The 23,020-nt window shown below is 39.1% G+C and overlaps 1 protein-coding gene and 1 long non-coding RNA gene across 2 annotated transcripts in view; one reads left to right on the forward strand and one right to left on the reverse strand.

The window, feature by feature from the left end:
- The window catches only part of LOC141372727 (uncharacterized), a 61,412-nt gene extending 46,601 nt beyond the window's left edge, over window positions 1-14,811 (forward strand). Inside the window, exons 4-5 of the long non-coding RNA XR_012378127.1 lie at window positions 11,994-12,106; window positions 14,471-14,811. This is a non-coding gene — a long non-coding RNA (uncharacterized lncRNA). The remainder of the gene's footprint in view (window positions 1-11,993; window positions 12,107-14,470) is intronic.
- CPA6 (carboxypeptidase A6) overlaps window positions 1-23,020 on the reverse strand; it is a 355,796-nt gene that overhangs the window by 198,615 nt on the left and 134,161 nt on the right. The window lies entirely within an intron of this gene.

Genomic DNA, 23,020 nt, shown 5'->3' on the forward strand with positions numbered 1-23,020 from the left:
TTATTATGTTATGTTAATCACCATACATTATTACATCATTAGTTTTGGATGTAGGAGAATAATTAGTTTCTAGAGGAAATGTAAGAGTTCCCTGTACTAAATAGAGTACAACAGGAATATTTTTCATAACCCTCTACAACATTTTACAATGCGTGAAGATGAAGTAGATTAGTAATACTAGACATACACACACATACACACACACACACGCACACAGCACATGACAAAAACTCTAGCAGTTCACCCACAACTTATCTCTTCAACCTCAAAGGTATACTGGAGTAAGAATGGACTATGCACACTTTCCCATGGTTTTACTACTTGGTGAATAGCAGTGTCCAAGGCTGGGTAAGATTAATAGGAAAGTCACTGAACCCCAAGGGAGACTTCCAGATTTGTTGGAGAATTATTCGTTAGGGCTGTGTGTTCATTTCCAATCACTTTAGCTTTGTTATTTCAAATGATCCTGTTCTATCTTCTTTAGGCCTATGCATTAAAAGGCCCTTGGTTTGTTGATAATTTAGTATGGCACTACTCTCATAATGTGTCACTTTAGTTTCCTCAGAATCACACAAAAGCACCCCTCATTATCAATGCCATGAAGTCTATTTTTCCAGAATCTACTTTCTTAGTAGTGGCAAAGAAAAAAGTCATCAAGTCATTGTGAAACAACTCCAAATATGACCTTTAGAATTTAAACGTAATTTACACCTTTTCTCTTTTTTGTTTCTGGGACACAATTCTGTCCTTTATTTTTCCTAGATTCATCATATCCTGGCCTCTCCCACCTGACCCAATATAATTCTTGGCAGAGAAAGGCAACTCCGCTGGGTGATATGGTTGTTTTTGAGGGATGGATCACTTGACAGCTTGCTGAAAATCACCTCCATCTGGGGCCCTACAGCTCCTCAAGAGTGCAAAGAAAGCAATCTGTAGCTGTTTTACAGCCATAGGAAGATTTTTTTTTTTTAAATGATGGATTATTCAACCTGGCAATTGATTCCTCTTCTGTGAATATAGGATAAAAGGTGACCATGCCTAGGATTTTTACCTCTGAAAGTGATTTCTCAAACCCAGGTTTGTCACTTTTATCACACGAAGTTCACTTCATCACAACTTGTAGAAATTCTCAGGTGTGACTCGAGAAATGTGTTTAGTACCGTTTGATTACTTATCAGAGAGCAGAGAAAAAGGAAAGTTATTTAGGAAGACCCACGTAATGTTATATTTTGTAAACCCATAAATTTTCTTAGACTAACCAGTAACCAAAACCAACAAGAGTAATCTATTCAGCATGCAAAACCAAATGCTCCCCAAAGGCCCCATTTCTTCCATCAAACATAAAGCTCACTCTCCCTAGATCTGAGAGCTAGTCTTTTTTTGAAGGGGTGAACAATAATTCAGTAATACACACAGGAAGGTTTCAGGAAGTACAGTAGCTCCTGGAATTCAGAGAAAAACCAGCTATGTACAACTATCAAAGGTAAGTGGAAGGGCTTTCCTTATAACTGATGGCTTTTTTCAACCGCTAGGTGGCAACATCAATTTAAGACCCCTTGGCTACCCTTTGTGATTAAGTTGAGAGAATCAAAGAACTGCATAGGGGGAAATCGGAGGGGAAGACGAACCATGAGAGACTATGGACTCTGAGAAACAAACTGAGGGTTCTAGAGGGGAGGGGGGTGGGGGATGGGTTAGCTGGTGATGGGTATTAAGGAGGGCACGTATGGAATGGAGCACTGGGTGTTATACACAAACAATGAATCATGGAAAACTACATCAAAAACTAATGATGTAATGTGTGGTGATTAACATAACATAATAATAATAAAAAAAAGATCTGCACAGGGGTTGAGGTTAGGGAGCTGACTGGGCAACCAGCTGCTCGTATGTGTATGTGTTTGTAAATCAGATATTTCTATGGGAACCTATATAAAATTTTCATAGAGAACATAGGCATTTTAAATCAGTTTAAAAATGGTATATAGATGCAGAATATTCCAGATAACTAATTGCCCAGTAATTTTGTATTCACTCATGATATATTTTGTCCCCTTGCCTTATAGGACAAATAAGGTTATGTTGCTATCATGCTAGCACCAAGTTGCAAGTTGATTACTGATCCTAAGGTACAGTAGCAACTACATGAATGGCCCTATTAAACACATTTAATCAATTTAAAAAGTATTATTAAATGCATAATGAGAACATATGCACCCAGAGAAGAATATTTGGCAAAAGAGCACCTTCTCTAACCTTTTACAATCTGTCTGGGCTTCAGTTTCCTCATCAAAGGAGTGAGCAATAAACTAACTCGGTTGCCTTCCCGTGTTAAAGTTCTAAGACTATGCTGCTCAAAGCTGATGCCTACTATATTTATTGCTATGCCTACTATATTTAGTGCTATGCCTCGACGGCAACACCTACAGAAGAATGTGCTTTATGGGTAACCGGAGACTCCTCAGACTCCTTTGGAAAGACACAGATCTGAAGCTCCAGATTTTTCCTTCTGGGTCTTGGCATGAACTTTCACAATTGATTCCATTATTAAACTCTAAATTTCTTTGTAAGTTAGAGAACCAGTTTACAAACCTATGCTTATAAAAATGAAAATAGTACCGCAGATACAAAATAAAGTTCCCCTTCCAGTTCTCTTTCACACCAAACTTCCATTGTCCCCTAGTGGCCATTGTTAATTTTTTGTGACCCATTCCTGACTCCTTTGCATTTACACACAGGACGGTTTCATAGCATTTTCTAATACTAATTTGCTTTTATTTTTCACTTAACATGTTACTTTTGAAACACTTTTTTAAATAAATGGCTGGATTCTATTTGCCAATGTCTTATTTTGGAGTTTATGCCTATATTCATAAGGGAGACATTTTAAAAAATAAACTTTTTATAAACCAAAAAAATGTTCTTTTTGAATTACCCCTGTTTGATGTTGGTATCCGCATTAAGCTATCCTCATGAAACTGGAAACTTCCCACCCTTGTAATATGCTTTGACAAATTGACACAGAAACTATGTCCCTGATTATTTTGTAGAATATACCCATAAAATTATTCAAGGTGGGACCAACTCTTTTTTTTTTTTTTTTTTTCAGGTTGGGGGTTAGATATCTACCTTCTAAATTATTTTGTGGTCTATTCAGTTTTCTTCCAGGCTTTTTGAGTTAATTTTGGTAATTTACATTTCCTGGAAAACCATCCGTTTATATAAATTATAGCAAACTTAATTGCAATGTCTTATAATTTATCTGTAGCTTTGTCCCCTTTCTATGTCCTAATGTTATTTGTGGTTTTAAATATAAATTCTTTAATCAGACTTTCCAAAGATTTTATTGTTTTTTAAAAATCATTGCTTTGATGAGTTATGTTTATATATATATAATTTCTACTTCTATCTTTATGAATTACATACTTTATTTTTTTAAAGACTTTATTTATTGATTTGAGAGAGAGAGAATGAGAGATAGAGAGCACGAGAGGGAAGAGGGTCAGAGGGAGAAGCAGACTCCTTGCTGAGCAGGGAGCCCGATGTGGGACTTGATCCCGGGACTCCAGAATCATGACCTGAGCCGAAAGCAGTCGCTTAACCAACTGAGCCACCCAGGCACCCACATACTTCTTTCTTTAGATCTACTTTGTTACTCTAGTTTTTTTTTTTAAGGCTTCACTCTATTTTATTATTTTTTAAAGATTTTATTTATTTTTATTTGACACACAGAGAGAGAGAGAGAGAGAGAGAGAAAGCACAAGCAGGGGGAGTGGCAGGCAGAGGCAGAGGTAGAAGCAGGCTCCCCGCTGAGCAGGGAGCCCGATGCAGGGCTCAATCCCAGGACCCTGGGATCATGACCTGAGCCGAAGGTAGCCACTTAACCGACTGAGCCACCCAGGCGCCCCCATTACTCTAGTTTTAATAGGGGATATTTTTATTGATATTCAGATCTAAGTTGGTGATTTTAGGTTTTTGTAATTCAACTTATTTTTTTTAAAGCTTTTATTTATTTGACAGAGACAGCAAGAGAGAGAACACAGTCAGGGTAAGCGGGAGAGGGAGAAGTAGGCTCCCCGCTGAGCAGGGAGCCCGACGTGGGGCTCGATCCCAGGACCCTGGGATCATGACCTGAGCCAAAGGCAGACACTTAACCGACTGAGCCATCCAGGTGCCCCTCAACTTATTTAAATTAAAAAACAAGTCACCCATTTCTCCCAGACCCCATCCCTTGCCTCTGACAGCCACCAATCTGTTCCCGAAGGTTTTTTTTTTTTTAGGTTTCATATATAAGAGAGATCACATAGTATTTGTCTTTCTCTGACTTATTTCACTTTATACAATGCCCTCAGGGTTCATTCACGGCACAAATGGCAAGCTTTCCTTTTTTATGGCTTAATAATACTCCATTGCGTGTGTGTGTGTGTGTGTGTGTGTGTGTGTGTGTGTGTGTGTATTACAATTTCTTTATCCATTCATTCATTGATGGTCCCTAGGTTGTTTCAGTATCTTGGCTATTGTAAATAATGCTGCAGTAAACATGGGGTGTAGATATCTTTTTGAGTTAGTGTTTTCTTTTTCTCTTGATAAACACCCAGAAGTGGAATTGTTGGATCATATGGTAGCTATACTTTTTAAAAAAGAACCTCCATACTGTTTTCCATAGTGCTTGTATCAATTTATACTCCCCACCAACAGTGCACAAGGGCTTCCTTTTTTTCCACATCCTTGCCAACACTTATATTTTTGATGATAGTCATTCTAACACAAGGGGGGTGAGATTTCATTTTGGTTTTGATTTGCATTACCCTGATGATTAATGATGTTGAGCACCTTTTCATGTGCTTGTTGGCTATCTGTCTACTTTGGAAAAATGTCTATTTAGATTTTCTGCCCATTTTTTAGTTTGTTTTTGGCTATTGAAATGTATGAATTCTTTATATGTTTTGCATACTAGCTACTCATGGGACAGGTGGTTTGCAAATATATTTCTCACATTTAGTAGGTTGACTTTTCCTTTTGTTGATGCTTTTCTTTACTATGCAGAAGCTCCATTTGATGTAACCCCCCTTTGTTTATTTTTGCTTTTGGGATCAGATTCAAAAAATCATCACCAAGACCTATGTCAAAAGTCTTACTGTCTGTGTTTCCTTTCAGGAGTCTAATGCTTTCAGGTCTTATATTTACATCTTTAATTAGAGTTAATTTTCATGTATGGTGTAAGATAATGGTCCAGTTTCATTCTTTTGCATGTGGCTATCCAATTTTCCCAACACTGTTTATTGAAGACACAGCCCTTTCCCCATTGTATATTCTTGGTTACTTTGTCTTAATTGATTGACCATATATGTGTAGGTTTATTTCTGGGTGCTCTATTTTGTCCCATTGATGTATGTGGTTTTTATGCCAATACTATGCTGTTTTGATTACTATAGCTTTGTGGTATACTTTGAAATCAGAGAGTATGATGCCTCCAGCCTTGTTCTTATTCCTCAAAATTACTTTAGCTCTTTCAGGTCTCATTTCATACAGTTTTTAGGATTTTTTTGTTCTATTTCTGTGAAAAATACCATTGGTGTTTTGATAGGGATTGCACTGAATCTGTAGAGTGCTTTGGGAAGTATGGACATTTTGACAATATTAAACCTTCCAATTCATTTACATGGAATGCCTTTCCACTTACTTGTGTCTTATTCAAATTCTTTCATTAATGTCTTATAGTTTTCAGTATACATCTTTCACCTCCTTGGTTAACTTGCTTTATAGGCATTTTATTCTTTTTGATGCAATTGTAAATGGGATAGATAATTGTGGTTTTTAGTTTCTCTAAAGAGAACAAAAGAGTTATTTTGGAGAATGTTAAATTCTACATATACCTTTTAAATATGTTTAATTATGTTATTTAGATCTTCTATCCTTATTGTCTGTTAAATTTGACAATTTTTGATAGAATTTTATTTAATATACCTACTGTGATTTTGGATTTGTCAGTTTAATTTAAAAACCCTCAATTCACATATTTTGATATGTAGGTATATATAAGTTCATGACTACTGTATCTTCCGGATGGAATAAAGCTTTTATCATAAAATGTCTCTATAAAAATCCTTCTATAGCTCATTTAATGCTCTTTAAATTCTTTTTTTTTTTTTTGCCAAATAATTGGCCAGGACAGTTTTGCCTATGTCTTTCTTATGCTTTTTTTTTCACAGATGAGTTTCCTGGAAACATCATAATGCTAGACTAAATTTTTAAAAATTTAGCAAGATTTTTCTGACTTTTGACTAGAGAATTTTACTTATTCACATTAATTATATTACTTCATTTTTTTTTTTTTTGAGATAGAGAGCACAAGCAGGGTGGCGGGGGGGACAGGGTGGCAGACAGAGAATCTCAAGCAGGCTCCACCCTCAGCATAGAGCCCCACCTGGGGCTCAGTCTCATGATCCTGAGATTGTGACCCAAGCCAAAATCAAGAGCTGGATGCTCAACCAACTGAGCCACTTAGGTGCCCCTCTTTTTTATAATATAAATTTAATATGTATAAAAATGTAAGGCACATACATTATCTAGTATTAGAACATGTATACATGTGTGGTTTTTATTTTATTTTTTATTTGTTATGGGTTCTTGCCTTTTCTCCTTTCCTTCATTTCTCGGAGTTAATTCTCTGCCAATTTTTCTTATCTAGTAGTGTGCAAGCTATGCATCTTATGTCTATTTTTTAGTGATTTCTTATAAGTTTTACAAACTTACTTTAACATACTTCATGTCTAGAATTAAGTCTTTGTATTTTCCCCCCTTGAACAAGATCTTATTTTTTTCACCCCCTCCCTCATTTTTCTTTTTTGCTCCATGTTTTGTTAAAATCACCTAGAATTCTTGTTGCACATTGTGTCTAAGTGGATATCTGAATTGGGTTCCTTCAAAATTCATATGTTGAAGTCCTAACCTCCAGTATCTCTGAATGTGACTATATTTGGAGATAAGGTCTTTAAAGAGGTAATTAAGTTAAACTGAGGTCATTGGGTTGAGTCCTAATCCTCTTTGACTGGGATCCTCAGAAAAGGAGGGAATTGGGGCACAGACCTGCACAAAGGGAAAACACCATGAAGACACAGGGAGTAGGTGGCCATCTGCAAGCTAAGAAGAAAGGCCTCAGAAGAAATTAACTGTGCTGACACCATGCTCTCAGACTTCCAGTACCAGAACTGTGAGAAAATAAGTTCCTGTGGCTTAAATCACCCAGTCTGTGGTACTTTGTTATCACAGCCCTAGCAAACTAATACATACACTGAAGATGGCAGCTTGATGGCTATGTCCTCAGCCATTCCTTGATATCGAATGACTTTAGTCATTTTATTTCTAAATTCTCCCAACACTGCATACATTTCCTATCAAAACACTCATTGCACTCACTGTAATTTGTTTAGTGTCTTTATTTCCTACTAAGCTCTAAACTCTGTATGAACAGGAACTCAAAACATTTTGGTTTATTCCATGGGAGTCCTGTGAGAGGGTCTCTAGAGAGTAGTCCGAAGCTTGTCTTGAGGATCTAGGAATAGGTTTATGTTTTAACTGCAATTTCTAGATCATGCAGAGTGTAAATTAGGAGCCCACACCCATACATGGTGGAGACCTGGGGTATCTACTTTTCAGTGATCTCCCATCACCCAAATCTCCAGTAGACTAAAACCTCCCTCCATTTCTCCAGCTATCGGGAGTTTTTCTCCACACTTTTAAAGTTCCCTTTCTTTTTATAAACTTGCTTGTAAGCTCTCCATGTCTTCCTGTTACAGGCGTTGGAATCCCAGCCTCAGACCTGAGAGTCCCTTTTCATAATCCTGACTCCCAGAACCATAGGGTATCAACTTTTTCTTTCTACTTTAGCTTTTTCTCTTTGCCTCCAAATGTTTGGCATCTGGAAATTTCCCTGTCTTCCTACAAAGTTCAGTTATCTACTAAAACAAATGACAGGGTGGTAAAAGTCCGTTCTCTGGAGACAAGTTGCCAGCACTAGCTATGGGACTTCAGGCAATGTTTTTCACCTCTCTGTGCTTCAGCCCCTCTATCTATAGACTGGGGTTACTGGTACTCAACTCATGGGTTATTGTGAAGATTAAAGGAGTACACATGCTAAGTGCTTAGAATAACACCTCACACAGAGTAAAGGCTATATAGATGTTTGATCCTATGAAGTTTTTGCATTTTTGGTATATTTTCACTTTATCCAATATTTATACTTTAGGGTTCCTGACTATAACAACTCAGTCTTCTATGTTCTATTAGACTCTAATATGTTGAGTAAAATGAGTAAGATTCTTTTAAGAGGAAACTACTTGTAGCAGACATCCTGGATAGCTTAAGAATGTACAACTTGTCCACAATCTTACTTTGAGGTATCATTGGCCTGGTATCTTGTAACTCCTTCCCATGTAACCACACCTAATTTGACATTCAACTTAGAGACAGACAGGTAGAATGACAAGTGAGTTCTGCCCAGTTGGGCTCACTCCCCTGGACAGTGACTGACTGCTGATCTAGTCAGATCTTTGGGAGTTTACACTTGAAACAACGAAAACAATCATTTTGCAGTATCAGGAGCAATGGCAATAGATACAGATAATAGCTCAGTTACCACAATGGCAAGGTTCTCAAGCAGGGATCATAGGTACTAGACACACTGCACTTTGTAAATGATCCTTCAGGCTCCAGGGGCCAGTTTGGAACTAGTCTCCATTTCTTGTGTTTCTTCTAATAAACCGCTATCATCTGATGCATCTGGAGCATGTCTTTTTTTTAAAACCTAACAAATGTACTAGTGCTAAGAATATTTAAACTTAATAAAAAAAAAAAGTATCTGATCTCCAAGTCACTGGATTTATCTTCTCCCATCTATTTCCTCTTCAGGTAGGGAAAAAGAGAATAAGGTTGGATTTTAATCGGTGCTCTATCACTTGACCAAATTGCTTAAACATTTAGAGCCAATGATTCCTAATCCTTAAATTGAGGAAACAGCAATATACTGTTGTATAAGATTTTTGTGAGAATTATTTCATTCAGACACATTTGTTAAAATTACATTACATGCCAGGCATGGCAGTAGGTGCTAGGGATACAGCAGTTTCTGACAGTGATGGGCTTATAGTCATAGTGCCAATGAAATACTGTCTGGGAAATGCTTAACTTGTTATAGCCTCTCAATGCATAGTAACTTCCGCTATTATGTCTACAGGAAAAATATTTTCTCATTCTGTAGAACTTAGAGAGCTGAGAGCAGATGCTTCTCCAAGTATGTTTCACTGTGAACATTAGAAACAATAAAACATTATTTTATTATGGATCTATTTAACCATTTTTTGTTGTTCCTGGTGTTTCTGTTTCTTGACCTTTCCATAGATATTTGAATCTAATCATTGACCAGTTTCTTAATTTGGAACTATTTCCTCTCTTCTCAGGCAGCTCTTCGGCATCTATGATCACACACATTAGATGGTATTTTCTACAACAGCTATTGACAAATGGGACACTTTATATAAAATAAAAATGGAAAATTTCAGAGTAAGTTCTGTATAGATATTCTCTCTATTGGTACAAGCTGCACAGTTTCAATACTTTTAAAGGCACAATTTACCCAGACATAGAAAAGGAGATCTAATGCTATTCTTCAGAAGGTTTAAGATTAGATGACTGTTGTGGATGCTGTTGGCTTCTCCTCCAAATCTACTTTCCCCTTCTTAAGACCCTAGCAGAAGGGGTTTGCTCTGATATTCACCCCATCCCTTCATCAGGAATGGGTCTTGATCAGCCAATCAGAGCTTGTATATCTCCCCAGCAACCTTGGTTAGTGTGGAGATTGACATGTGTTGTGAATTGGTCCAAATTCAAGGGCAGGATTATTATTGCATGGTGGGTAGGGGGGTATTCATTCTCCTGTCGAATGTAAACAAGGAAATGAATAACTGTGCTTGTCACTGGCAGCCTGTAATTAGGAAGGGAATGAGCTGTAGGGTGAAGCAGATTCTGTGGACTGTTGGGGACGAAGAATGAACCTCGGTATTCAGTGGTCTTGTTGAATCAAGCAATTAAGCTAGTCCTACCTCTCCTATCTCTGGACCTGCTGTTATGTAATATAAAAATTTTATTGTATAGGCCAGTTTGAGTCAAGCTGTCCTACTTGTAACCAAAAGCACCCTGCACAGGAATGGTAATTTTACTTAGTTATTTTTAAGGAATGAGATAAGGAAACTATAGAGTAACTAAATTTACTGTTAAATCAAAATCTTCACAGGTGGAAAAACACATCTGTGTTCTTTCTTTCCTCCCTGAACACCTTTCTCTAAAATACTCCTTTGATTTTGATGGCCACTGTGTGTGTGCTTTCAGAAGGGAAGAGAAAACTAGAATAATCAGTAGCTAAAACTCATCTCCTATTCACAAGAAAAATAGGAGTTTAAAATATTTGCTGAATTTCCTGAAAGCTTGTATCCCATGGAAGAGTTAATAATAGGATGTTCACTTAAAAAAAATCGCATGTCTGAGCACAAAGAAGTCCATTAGATAATCCAATCCCACCTAGAGGAATTAATGTTCCCATGTAGATTCTATATTATAAAGTGCTTGGGTCTCAGTGCTACATTTTCTTTGTTGAAAGATTATGTCTTGATGCACACAAAAAATTTCATTAAAAAGCAATAAATAAGAGACAACTTGGCAGAGAATACTCTAGAGAGCTAAATGGATTCTTCCCTTCTTTGGTAATGGTTTACAATTGCAATATAAAGTACTAAGAACACGAAGAAGCTCCCTGTGGCAGTTTGCTTAGGACAGAAGGATTTAGACTTCTTTCGGATTAGATGGAAGTGATGACTTTCTTCTTTTTTGGTTGCTGCAGTATTTTAACAGCAGAGAAAAGAAAAACACACAGTCTTCAGAAAGCCTTACTGATATATTCACTTTATAACATTTTCTCAAGAGGTTGAACACCTACCATGATATCTCACACATAAAGGAGGATCAATAAATATTTGTTGAATGGAATTAAAATTGACTTTCTGTAAACTGCATCATCTTTTAAATTTCTGAAATTGGCTTCCATGGTAAGGTTTGAGAATTTCCTCTTCTCCCATTACTACAGGTCAGAGAGCAAAAAAGCAATAAAATGCAACCCTGCCATTAATTTTTTACAGTAAGATATTACCTTCACTGTGTCTCAAGAATTTGCTATGCCTTGTGTCAAATCATTATATGATACTTCAATTTAGTACTTCTTGTAGTATTTCAGATAGGACTCAATCTGAGAAAACTGTTACCACAATGGAGAACAAAGCATTCATCCAACAGATACTTTTGTAGCCATTATTCCATGCAAGTCTCTGGTGAGGAGGAAAAAGGAAAGGAGCTGCAAAGCATAAGGAAAGAACTTCAAAGATGGGTTCATAAGGCACAAACAATACCTCATATATTATCATTGTAATATAAGGTAGCGTATGATCAATATTTTATACATTATATAGGAAATGTATATAAAAAAAGGATTAGAGAGTGATCAGAGAAAACTGTAGGAAACAGAACGCCACAACAACCACTGGTGCAAGTTCGCTCAGACTCCGAGATCTCTGAGAAAACTCGAGATTGCAGGGTTAAAAATAACCCGAAAGGCTCAGAGTGAAATGCCCTTGGGACGTGTGTGGTCAGTTCTAAAGTACGCAGCAGAAGATGCCTTGTAGATAGGAAGCCAGCTGCAAACAGCACACTGTGCACTCCCCTCCTTGCCCCCTTGTCCTGTAAATTCTGTTTTAAAGATTCTTACGTGCTTGACTAATCCTGGGTACCTGGAGGAATGTGCCTTACTACGCCCCTGCTGTAAATCATTATAGATCTATATCGCTGTAGAAGGTATATAATAAGAGTATGGAAAATAAACCTCGGCACCTCGGGCTGTTAGCTCGGGGTCCCCTGTGCCTCGCTGTACTGTCATCTCTTTTTCTCAGTTCCTTCGCCGCCCCAGGTCCCCGACTCTCAGGTTGACAAGTGGCGCCCGAACAGGGACCTGAAGCCCCCGTCGAGGAGTGATGGGCCAGCGATAGGAACCCTACAGAAGGTGGTAAGTAGGAAAGTTTACTACAGGGTTATGGGGCAATCGAATTCGAGAGCATCAGGTTTTGCTGCGTTGATACATCATTTTCTTAAAGAATATGGAGCTAAAGTTACTAAGCAGCACATAGAAAAAAATGTTTGGAAACAGTAGTTGAATATAATCCTTGGTTTCCGGACGAAGGCTCCTTAGATGAGGAGACTTGGATCCTAGTGAAAAATAATGTCTTGAAGGCTATGAGACAGGGTGAAATGATTCCCCTTGATTTCTGGCCCATTTGGGCTTTAGTATGAGTGGTTATCAATACTATGGAAACTGGGGATAAGTTCTCCCCGGCTGAGGTTGCTAAAGAAACTACTAACTCTTTACATACATATGAATTAGACAATGAGACTTTAGAAAAGGCTAAGACTGAAAGTAAAAAAGTTTTCGCGGCTTCACAGTCCGGGCCGTCACCCACGGCCCCTCCACTTTTAATGGAGGACCCCACCAAAGATGATCAATCTCCCTCCACGATAGATTTATTCCCTCTTAAAAGATCCCCTCTAGCTCTCTCACCTCTCGAAAAGGAACTCTGATGGCAAGGGGCTAATGATCTATTTATGGCTTTCCCCATAGACCAAACACAAGCTGCTGGTCCCGTCTATGAGGGATTAGATTTAAATGCTTTAAGGGAACTAAAGAAGGCTTGCCACTTGTATGGACCCACAGCCCCTTATACTATAGAGATTTTGAAAGCTTGGGCAAATTCTGGGGAGTGGATCCCTCATGACTGGCATATGGTTGCACAGGCTTGCCTTAAGCCACAGGATTTATTACAATGGAAAATGTGGTTATCGGATGCCGCCTATATGAAAGCCCAGGCAAATTGGGCTAACCTAGCCATGCATCATATTTCTTTTGAAATGCTCGCTGGCTCTGGCCCCTTTTCAGATGTTCCAGAGCAACTGGTTAACCCTCGGCCTGCAGCCACAGCGCAGGTATCTGAAATCTCCCTCGCAGCTTGGGGAAAGCTAACCCCTTCAGGGGAAGTGGGGCAAAGTTATATAAAAATTGTGCAAGGCCCTACAGAAGCATATACTGATTTTATTTCTTGGCTCAAAATGGCTATTGACCGCCAAGTCGATAATAAACCTGCTAAAGAGCACTTGCTAAGACAGCTTACTTTTGAAAATGCTAATGAGGACTGCCAAGCAGCAATCCGGCCACATAGGGAAACAGGAAACATTCTCGATTATCTTCATCTATGTAGAAATATTGGCACTCTTACACATCAAGCTCGGATAGCCTCCCTTCAACTCATGGCCCTACAAAAACAACAGGATATAAAATGTTATAATTGTGGGAAAGTAGCACATGTCAAGAAGGAATGCCGTTAACACCCCTCCCAACCTAGAGCCAATTCTCTTTCTAATACCGCCCCTAGCCTCTGCCCTCATTGCGGCAAAGGCAAACATTGGGCCAAGGAATGCAAATCCAAATTTGACAGGCAAGGTAACCCACTCCCAATAAGGTTGGGAAATGGGATGCAGGGTGACCCCTGGGCCCCGAACAACAACGGGGGATTCAATATGTCACCTCTCCAGCAACTTCCTGCTGCTCACATAAACCCTCCGTGTCATCACTCAGTCCCACCACCCAGGGAAGTGCCGCAGTAGGTTTAACCACTCCTTTCACAGTAAGTCTTCACCCTGGTCTCGGGCCTCAAAAAATACCCACAGGTTATTATGGACCTTTACCAAGAGGAACCGTGGGTCTTGTGCTAGGAAGATCTAGCCTAAATCTTAAAGGAATCCAGGTGATGACTGGAGTAATAGATTCTGACTATGAAGGAGAAATCCAAACAATTACTCCGGCTTCTTATCTAGGCACTGTGGTAGATAGAACCACAGTGAAACCTCAAACAATGCAAATTCGTAGGGATACCCTCCTTACTTTTATCGATTTTCAGAAACTCCTAGGAGACATTATTTGGATTCGCCCTCTCCTAGGGATTCCTACTTATAAATTACAAAATTTATCTAACACTTTACAAGGTGATTCTGCTTACGTAGTTGGCATTGTTGCGCCTTTGGAAACAGCTCTTATTTCCACAACTCATTCTATCATTAACCCTTTGCTTCAGGAATTACAATTAGCAATTCAATCTCGAACTCACCCTTTGTTCCCTCTGAGACGTCATGGCACAAACCTTATTTATTTTAAATTTTTTAAATTTACCCCACGGAGAACCATATACTAGAGCTGACAAACATTTCTCGCCAGCCTCAATCTCAACTCAGGATGCACCTGTGTGGATAAAAAATGATGAAAATAATTGGTTGCCCAGGAAATTAATTACCCGAGGCCCTGGTTATGCTTGTGTCATTCCAGATGGATCCAGTTGAGCAATTTGGATACCTCTTTGGAAAGTCCGGCCCAGGACTGGCAATAAAGACAACAGAAGAGGTGTCTCAGCTGCTGCAGGGATTGACCACCCAACCCCCTGTCCGAGAGTTGGCAACACTCTCCTTGAAGAGACCTCGAAAATGAAAATTGCCCGACACAACACCCCCAACTTAGGGGCAATTGAAGACCCTCACTCAGAGGGCAGAGCGAGTCCTGGAGACAACCAGATCTACCAAAACCCCTGAACATTTGTTCCTGGCTATGTTAGCGGTGGTGACATGCGCCTCTGCGCAGTACGGATTCCATCCTTCTTCTCCAGGCCCATATGGGGGTCTGGATCCTGGATACTGTACCCTCAAAAAACAAATGAGTGCCCCAAATCTCCATCACAGAGTGCTTATGACAGCGGTTAATTTGAAAAAAGAAAGGGGGAGCTGTAGGAAACAGAACGCCACAACAACCACTGGTGCAAGTTCGCTCAGACTCCGAGATCTCTGGGAAAACTCGAGATTGCAGGGTTAAAAATAACCCGAAAGGCTCAGAGTGAAATGCCCTTGGGACGTGTGTGGTCAGTTCTAAAGTACGCAGCAGAAGATGCCTTGTAGATAGGAAGCCAGCTGCAAACAGCACACTGTGCACTCCCCTCTTTGTTCCCTTGCCCTGTAAATTCCGTTTTAACGATTCTTACGTGCTTGACTAATCCTGGGTACCTGGAAGAATGTGCCTTACTACGCCCCTGCTGTAAATCATTATAGATCTATATTGCTGTAGAAAGTATCTAAGAGTATGGAAAATAAACCTCGGCACCTCAGGCTGTTAGCTCGGGGTTCCCTGTGCCTTGCTTTTCTGTCGTCTATTTTTCTCAGTTCCTTTGCTGCCCCAGGTCCCCGACTCTCAGAGGTCGACGGAAAAACTCTGATACTTGAAACTAAGATTAGGGGCCCAGTGGACTGAAAACCATTGACATATATAGTCTAGTGATTTTGAAGTTTTGAGTGTAATAGTCACCTGGGAATCTGTCAGCATAATTTCTTAGGCAAAAAAATCCTGAAATCACCTTCTAGGATAAAACACAGTAATACTGGAATATGTATGTTTGTGTGTGGTGTATCTTTTAACATGCATGGGCAGGGTGGCCATAGAGTAAGGGAAGGCCTGAGAGGGCAAAAGTGCTCACATAAGCTAATACTGAGACCAGTGGCTACCCTGACTGATGGGCATCTTAATAGTCTCTGATGGCCCAGAGTCTGAGCAAGGTGGGAATTCAGATCAGAGATGGTCACAGAAAGTCTTAAAGATAACAACCTCAAGGAAAAGATGGCTAGAAAAATGCCCTGTGAAAGGACAGTGGGGAAACTTCTCAGTCATGGACTTGGTTGTGGATAGAGGAAAAAATGTAATCATCACTGGGAATCTGAAACCACAAGCTAGGGGAGTACAGGAAAGATGGCAGAATAGGAGGACCCTAAGCTCACCTTGTCCCACAGTCCCACCAAGGCAACAATTACATATATTTTAACTAACTGTTGAAATACTTTGAGACTGGTAGAACAGATCTTCTATAGCTAGGCATAGAGAAGGCCACCTCAAAGAGGGTAGGAGTGGGGGAGACACAGTCAGGAACCAAACCCCCAGTGCTACTAACCACAAACAGGAGGGACATCACAAGTACAGAAAAGCAAGGGAATTAGACCCCACTCCCCCATCACACCCATAGCCCTGGGGACCCACACTGGGAAGACAAGTCCCCATGATGTCTGACTTTGAAAATCAGTAGTGCTTACCTTAGGAGACTCAGAGAGTGATAGAAGACCAAGTCCCCACCCTTAAAGAGCCAGTCTAAGACATAGCACAGAAGCAGCAGTTTGAAAAGCACCTGGGATATAAGGAGATTTTTTTTTTTATTTTTTTTATTTTAGGATGTGTGCCAGAAAAGTAGGAATCTACAGATTTCTCTAGAACAAAAGTACAGGGGTGGGTGGGCTTTTTTTTCTTGCTCTCCCCTAGCCTAGATAATTGGATGCTTATAGGAGACAGTTCTAACACTTTCCACTTACATTACTAATACCCCATGTCTCCCCACATTCCCTCTGGACCTGCTCCACCCAACCCACCCAGGTACTCCTTCCAAAGCAGTTCCTGCCCAATCACATCTGGCAGGCAACCCCAGCTAGGACTGGCAACCCTCCAAAGTGATTCCTGCCCTGGGGATGGTGCAGGAAAGATAACCCCAGACACCAGTGCCCTCACATTTCCTGCAGCTAGATCTCTTAGCTGGCTATGTAGTGAACAAGCCCTCTGCTTTGGTGTGCCCACAGCTGCCAGAGTGGCTAATAGCAGCCAGGGTCCACCCACCAGTGAGCCCATAAGCTTTGAAAGCTCAGGTGGCAACCCTGCCCAGTGTGCCAGCAGCAGGGAAAGTGGGTCATTGCAGCTAGCTGGGCTGAGGTCCAGTCCCACCTATAAGCATGCCCACAGCATCCACAGCTCAGCCACAATAGGAAGTAGCAGGCAGTCCATACATAACACACCCCAGGAGTGTCCAGTTCTGGTGATGAGGGGGTATTGTGCTATAGGACACCACAGGACCTCTTCTGCACAAGGCAACTAATTTCAAGACCAGGACATATAGTTGACGTAACACATAGAAACAGAGTTAGACAAAACAAAGAGACCAAGGATTATGCTGTGAATGAAAGAACAAGACAATATCACAGGAAAAAAAAAGCTAAATGAAATGGAGGTAAGAAATATGTCTGATAAATAGTTCAAAGTAATGGTCATAAAGATACTCACCAGACTTGAGAGAAGAGTGGATTAATGCACTAAAAACTTCAACAGAGATAGAAAATGTAAAAAAGAACAAGTCAGAGCTGAAAAATACAATAGCTGAAATGAAAATATATACTACAGGAAATCAACAGCAGATTAAAGGATGTAGAAGAATGAATCAGTGATCTGAAAAGATAGGGTAATGGAGAGCACTCAAGCTGAATAGCAAAAAGAAAAAAAATAATAAAAAATGATAATAGGTTAAGGGACCACTGAGACTCAGTTTGCCTTACAGTGGTCCCAGAAGAAGACAGAAAGAAGGGGGTATAAATTTATTTGAAGAAATAATAGCTGAAAAATGCCCTCATCTGGAGAGGGGAAACAGATATCCAGGTCCAGGAAACACAGGGAGCTCCTAAGATAAACTAAAGGAGATTCACACCAAGACACATAATAATTAAAATTGCAAAAACTAAAGATAAAGAATTTTAAAAAGAGCAAGAGAAAAGCAAAGTTATGCACCAAGGAAACCCCATAAGGCTATCAGTTGATTTTTTCAGCAGAAATCTTGCAGGCCAGAAGAAAGTAGCATGATATATTCAAACTACTGAAAAGGAAAAAAATATAACCAAGAATATTCTACCCAGAAAGGTTATCATTCAGCATAGGAGAGATAGTTTCCCCCAAAAAATGTGAAGAAGTTCATCACCACTAAACGAGCCTTACAAGAAATGTTAAAGGAAATTCTTTAAGTGGAAAGAAAAGATCATAACTAGAAGTAAAAAAATTTATGAAAGAAAAAAGTTACACAGGTAAAAGCAAGCATATAGTAAATGTAGATCGATCACTTATAAAGCCAGTATAAAGATTAAAACACAAAAATAGGAAATCAATTCTATCTACAAAGGATACAAATTAGGATGTAAATTATGACATCACAAATATAAAACATGGTTGGGGGGAGTAAAAATGTAGTACTTTTAGAATGGGTTCAAACTTAAGTGATCATCGACTTAATATGAACTGCTATATGCTATAACATATGATGTTATACATGAATCCCATGGTAAACACAAATCAAAAACCTATAGTAGATATATTAAAAAAAGATAAAAGAAGCCAACATAACACTAAAGAAAGTCATCAAAAACAGGGGAAGAAAGCAAGAAAGGAAGAAAGGAACAGAGAAGAACTATAAAACACCCAGAAAACAATTAACAAAATAATAATCACAGACCTATCAAAAATTACTTTAAATGGACTAAATGCTCCAATCAAAAGACAGAATGACTGAATGAATTAAAACAAAACAAAACAAAAACAAGATCCATCAACAGACTGCCTTACAAGAGAATCACTTCAGACCTAAAGACACATACAGACTGAAAGTGAAGGAATGGAAAAAGATATTCCATGAAAATGGAAACAAAAGCTGAAGTAGTTATAATTATAAAAGCAGAAACAGAATTTAAAACAAAGACTATAGCAATAGACAAAGAAGGCATTATATGATAAACGACTCAATTCAACAAGATGATATAACACTTGTGGGTATCTATGCATCCAAAATAGGAGCACCAAAATATATATAGCAAATATTAATAGACATAAAGGGAGACATTGGCAGTAATACTATAATAGTAGGGGACTTGAACACCCCCATTTACAACAATGGATAGATTAGCCAGGCAGGAATCAATCTGAGAAACAAACTGAGGGTTCTAGAGGGGAGGGGGGGTGGGAGGATGGGTTAGCCTGGTGATGGGTATTAAAGAGGGCATGTATTGAATGGAGCACTGGGTATTATACGCAAGCAATGAATCATGGAACACTACATCAAAAACTAATGCTGTAATGTATGGTGATTAACATAGTAAAATAATAAAAAAGATATGATGGATTCCTTAAAAAAAAAAAAAAAACAGGAGCTTTGAATGACACATTAGACCAGATGGAGTTAACAGATATATACAGAACATTCCATCCAAAGACAGAATATGCATTCTTTTCAAGTGCATATGACCATTCTCCAATTTTATTTATAATTCTCCAAGATTATGTATTAGGCCACAAAACAATTGATGAGTATTAAAATTATATCAAGCGCCTTTTTCAACCACAATGGTATGAAACTAGAAATTAATTACAAGAAGAAAATTGGAAAAAACACAAACATGTGGAGGCTAAACATGCTGTTAAACAACCAATGGGTGAATGAAATCAAAGAAAAAAATTTTAAAAATACATGGAAGCAAATAAAAATGGAAACACAATGGTCCAAACTCTGGGACACAGAAAAAGCAGTTCTAAGAGTGAAGTTTATAGCAATCCAGGCCTACATCAAGAAACAAGACAATTTCAAATGAACAATTTAACCTTATAACTAAAGGAAATAGAATGAAAGAAATAATAAATATTAGAGTAGAAATGAATGAAATAGACACTAAACAAACAAAGAAAAAAACAAAACAAAACAAAACAAAACTAAGAGAAAAGATCAACGAAACCAAGAGGCGATTCTTTGGAAAGATAAAAGAAAAATTGGTAAAGCTATAGCCAAACTCATGAAGAAAAAAAGAGAGACAACTCAAAATCAGAAATGACAACTGATGAATCACTAAATTCTACCCCTGAAACTAATAATACAGTACATGTTTACTAAATTGAGTTTAAATAAAAAATTTTAAGAAAGATGTTAGTTGAAAGATGCATTCTAAAAAAAAAATCAGAAATGTAAGAGGAAAAGGCACCAACACTACAAAAATACAAAGGATTATAAAATACTATGAAAAATTCCAACAAATTGGAAGACCTAGAAGAAATGGATAACTTCCTGGAAACATACAATCTTCCAGAACTAAATTGGGAAGAATTAGAAAATCTGAACAGACTGATTACTAGAAAAAAAAAAATCAGTAAGTAATCAAAAAACTCCAAACAAAAGTCCAGGACCAAATAGCTTCACAGGTTAATTCTACCAAACATTTAAAGAAAAGTTAACACCTATTCTTCTCAAACTATTCCAAAAAATGGAAGAGGAAGGAAAACTTCCAAATTCATTCTATGAGGCCAGCATTACCCTGATCCCCAAATTAGGCAAATACATTACAAAAAATGAAAACTACAGGCCAATATCTCTGATGAATATAGATGAAAAAACACTCAAGAAAACATTAGTAAACTGAATTCACAATACAGAAGAATCAAGTGAGATTTATTCCAGAGATAAAAGGATGAATTAATATTTGCATATAAAAATGTGATATATATCATTAAGAAGAGAAAAATATAAAAGCCATATAATTATCTCAATAGATTCAGGAAAAAAACTGACTAAATACACCATCTTTAAATGATAAAAATAATCTCAACAAAATGTGCACAGGGCCACATACTTCAACATTATAAAGACCATACATGAAAAACCCACAGGTAACATTATAGTAAATGGTGAAAAACAGAGTTTCTCCCTAAGATCAGGAACATAACAAGGATGTGTCTCACCACTTTTATTTGATATAGTACTAGAAATTTTAGATGCAGAAGTCAGACAAGATAGATATTCATATTGGTAAAAAAGTTAAACTGTCACTATTTGCAGATGGCATGATACTATGGGGATCCCTCTTACCTTGTTGGTGGGAATGCAAGTTGGTACAGACACTTTGGAAAACAGTGTGGAGATGCCTAAAAAAATTAAATATAGAGCTACCCTATGACCCAGCAATTGCACTCCTGAGTATTTACCCCAAAGACACAGATGTCGTGAAAAGAAGGGCCATATGCACCCCAATGTTCATAGCAGCAATGTCTGCAATAGCCAAACTGTGGAAAGAGCCGAGATGCCCTTCAACAGATGAATGGATAAAGAAGATGTGGTCCATATATACAATGGAATATTACTCAGCCATCAGAAAGGATGAATACCCAACTTTTACATCAACATGGATGGGACTGGAGGAGATTATGCTAAGTGAAATAAGTCAAGCAGAGAAAGTCCATTATCATATGGTTTCACTTATTTGTGGAACATAAGGAATAGCGTGGAGGATATTAGGAGAAGGAAGGGGAAAATGAAGGGGGAGAATCAGAGGGAGAGATGAACCAAGAGAGACTATGGAGTCTGAGAAACAAACTGAAGTTTCTAGAGGGGAGGAGGGAGGGGGGTGGGTTAGCCCATGGATGGGTATTAAGGAGGGCATGTACTGCATGGAGCACTGGATGTTATATGAAAACAATGAATCGTGGATCACCACATCAAAAATTAATGATGTATTGTATGGTGACTGACATAACATAATAAAATAAAATAAAAAAACACTGATGAAAGAGGGGCGCCTGGGTGGCTCAGTTGGTTGAGCGACTGCCTTCGGCTCAGGTCATGATCCTGGAGTCCCCGGATCGAGTCCCACATCGGGCTCCCTGCTCAGCGGGGGGTCTGCTTCTCCCTCTGACCCTCTTCCCTCTCGTGCTCTCTCTCTCTCAAATAAATAAATAAAATCTTAAAAAAAAAAAAAGAAAGAAACTGAAGATGACACAAACAATGGAAAGATATTCCATGCTCACGGATTGGAAGAACGGATTTTATTAAAATGTCCATTATTAAATCCAATCTACAGATTCAATCAAAATACCAACAGCACTTTTCATAGAACAAATAATCCTAAAATTTGTGTGGAACCACAAAAGATCCTGAATAACCAAAGCAATCTTGAGAAAGAATAAACCTGGAGGTATCACCATCCTACATTTTAAGATATACTACCAGGAGGAGGGGTTAAGATGGCAGAGGAGTAGGGGACCTTAAGTTCGTCTGGTCCCTAGAATTCAGCTAGATAGTTATCAAACCATTCTGAACACCTGCAAAATCAACTGGAGATCTGAGAAAAGAAATGCTGCAATTCTATAAACAGAAAATTGACCACTTTTTGGAAGGTAGGAGGTGTGGAGACTTGAATCTGGGGTGATATATCAGAGACTATGGCAGTGGGGAGGGAGCTGGCTTAGGAGGCTATGGCAAAGTATTATAAGCAGCAGAGCACAAAATCTGAACGTTTAGAAGTCTGCTACAGTGGGGGATGTCCCTGGCTTAAAGGTGCTTGGTGGTGAAGCAGGGTGGAATCCCAGGTGGGAGAGCATGGTCTCAGGATTCATGGGGTCACATGAAGAATGGGGGTGCCTGAGTGCAGCAGAATTCCCAGGCATCAGAGTGGGGAACCCAGCCACAAACAGTGAGTCTGGGCACCAGCTTTCTGTTCGGTGTTGCCAAAAACTGTGAATCACTGCACAGTCGCAGGACCACTCTCCTGGAAGGGGTTCAATAGGCAGAAGCATGGGGAGATCCCCATCCCTCTATCAGGAGGGACAGCATGGGTCCATGCTGCAAGAGCGTAAAATTTGGAGACCTGAAACTCAGTCCCATGCCTGAGATAACTGCTTGGTCACAGGCTGGGTGAACACAGAGTTGGGACAGAAACCAAGGAGACAAAAGTGACTGACTGCTTTTCTGTGAGGGCTCACTGAAGAGTGGGGGATGGTGGTGGAAACTTTCAGCTCCTGGGCTAGAGAGTGAGGCACCACCATTTTCATCCCCCTCATCAATGCAGAAAGCCTCTGGGGAGCAAAACAGCACCATATAGTGGAGTTCAGAGCCGCTTACACTGAACCTGTCCCCCTGGCAAGGGAGGCACATTGCCACAAGGGCAAGGGCAGCTGAGAATCAGTTCAACAGGCCCCTGTCCCAGAAGACCAGCAGGAACAACT

This window comes from Callorhinus ursinus, unplaced genomic scaffold (genome assembly GCF_003265705.2).
Source record: "Callorhinus ursinus isolate GAN/ISIS: 27379988/994484 unplaced genomic scaffold, GSC_fseal_2.0 scaffold5, whole genome shotgun sequence".
NCBI lineage: Eukaryota > Metazoa > Chordata > Mammalia > Carnivora > Otariidae > Callorhinus > Callorhinus ursinus.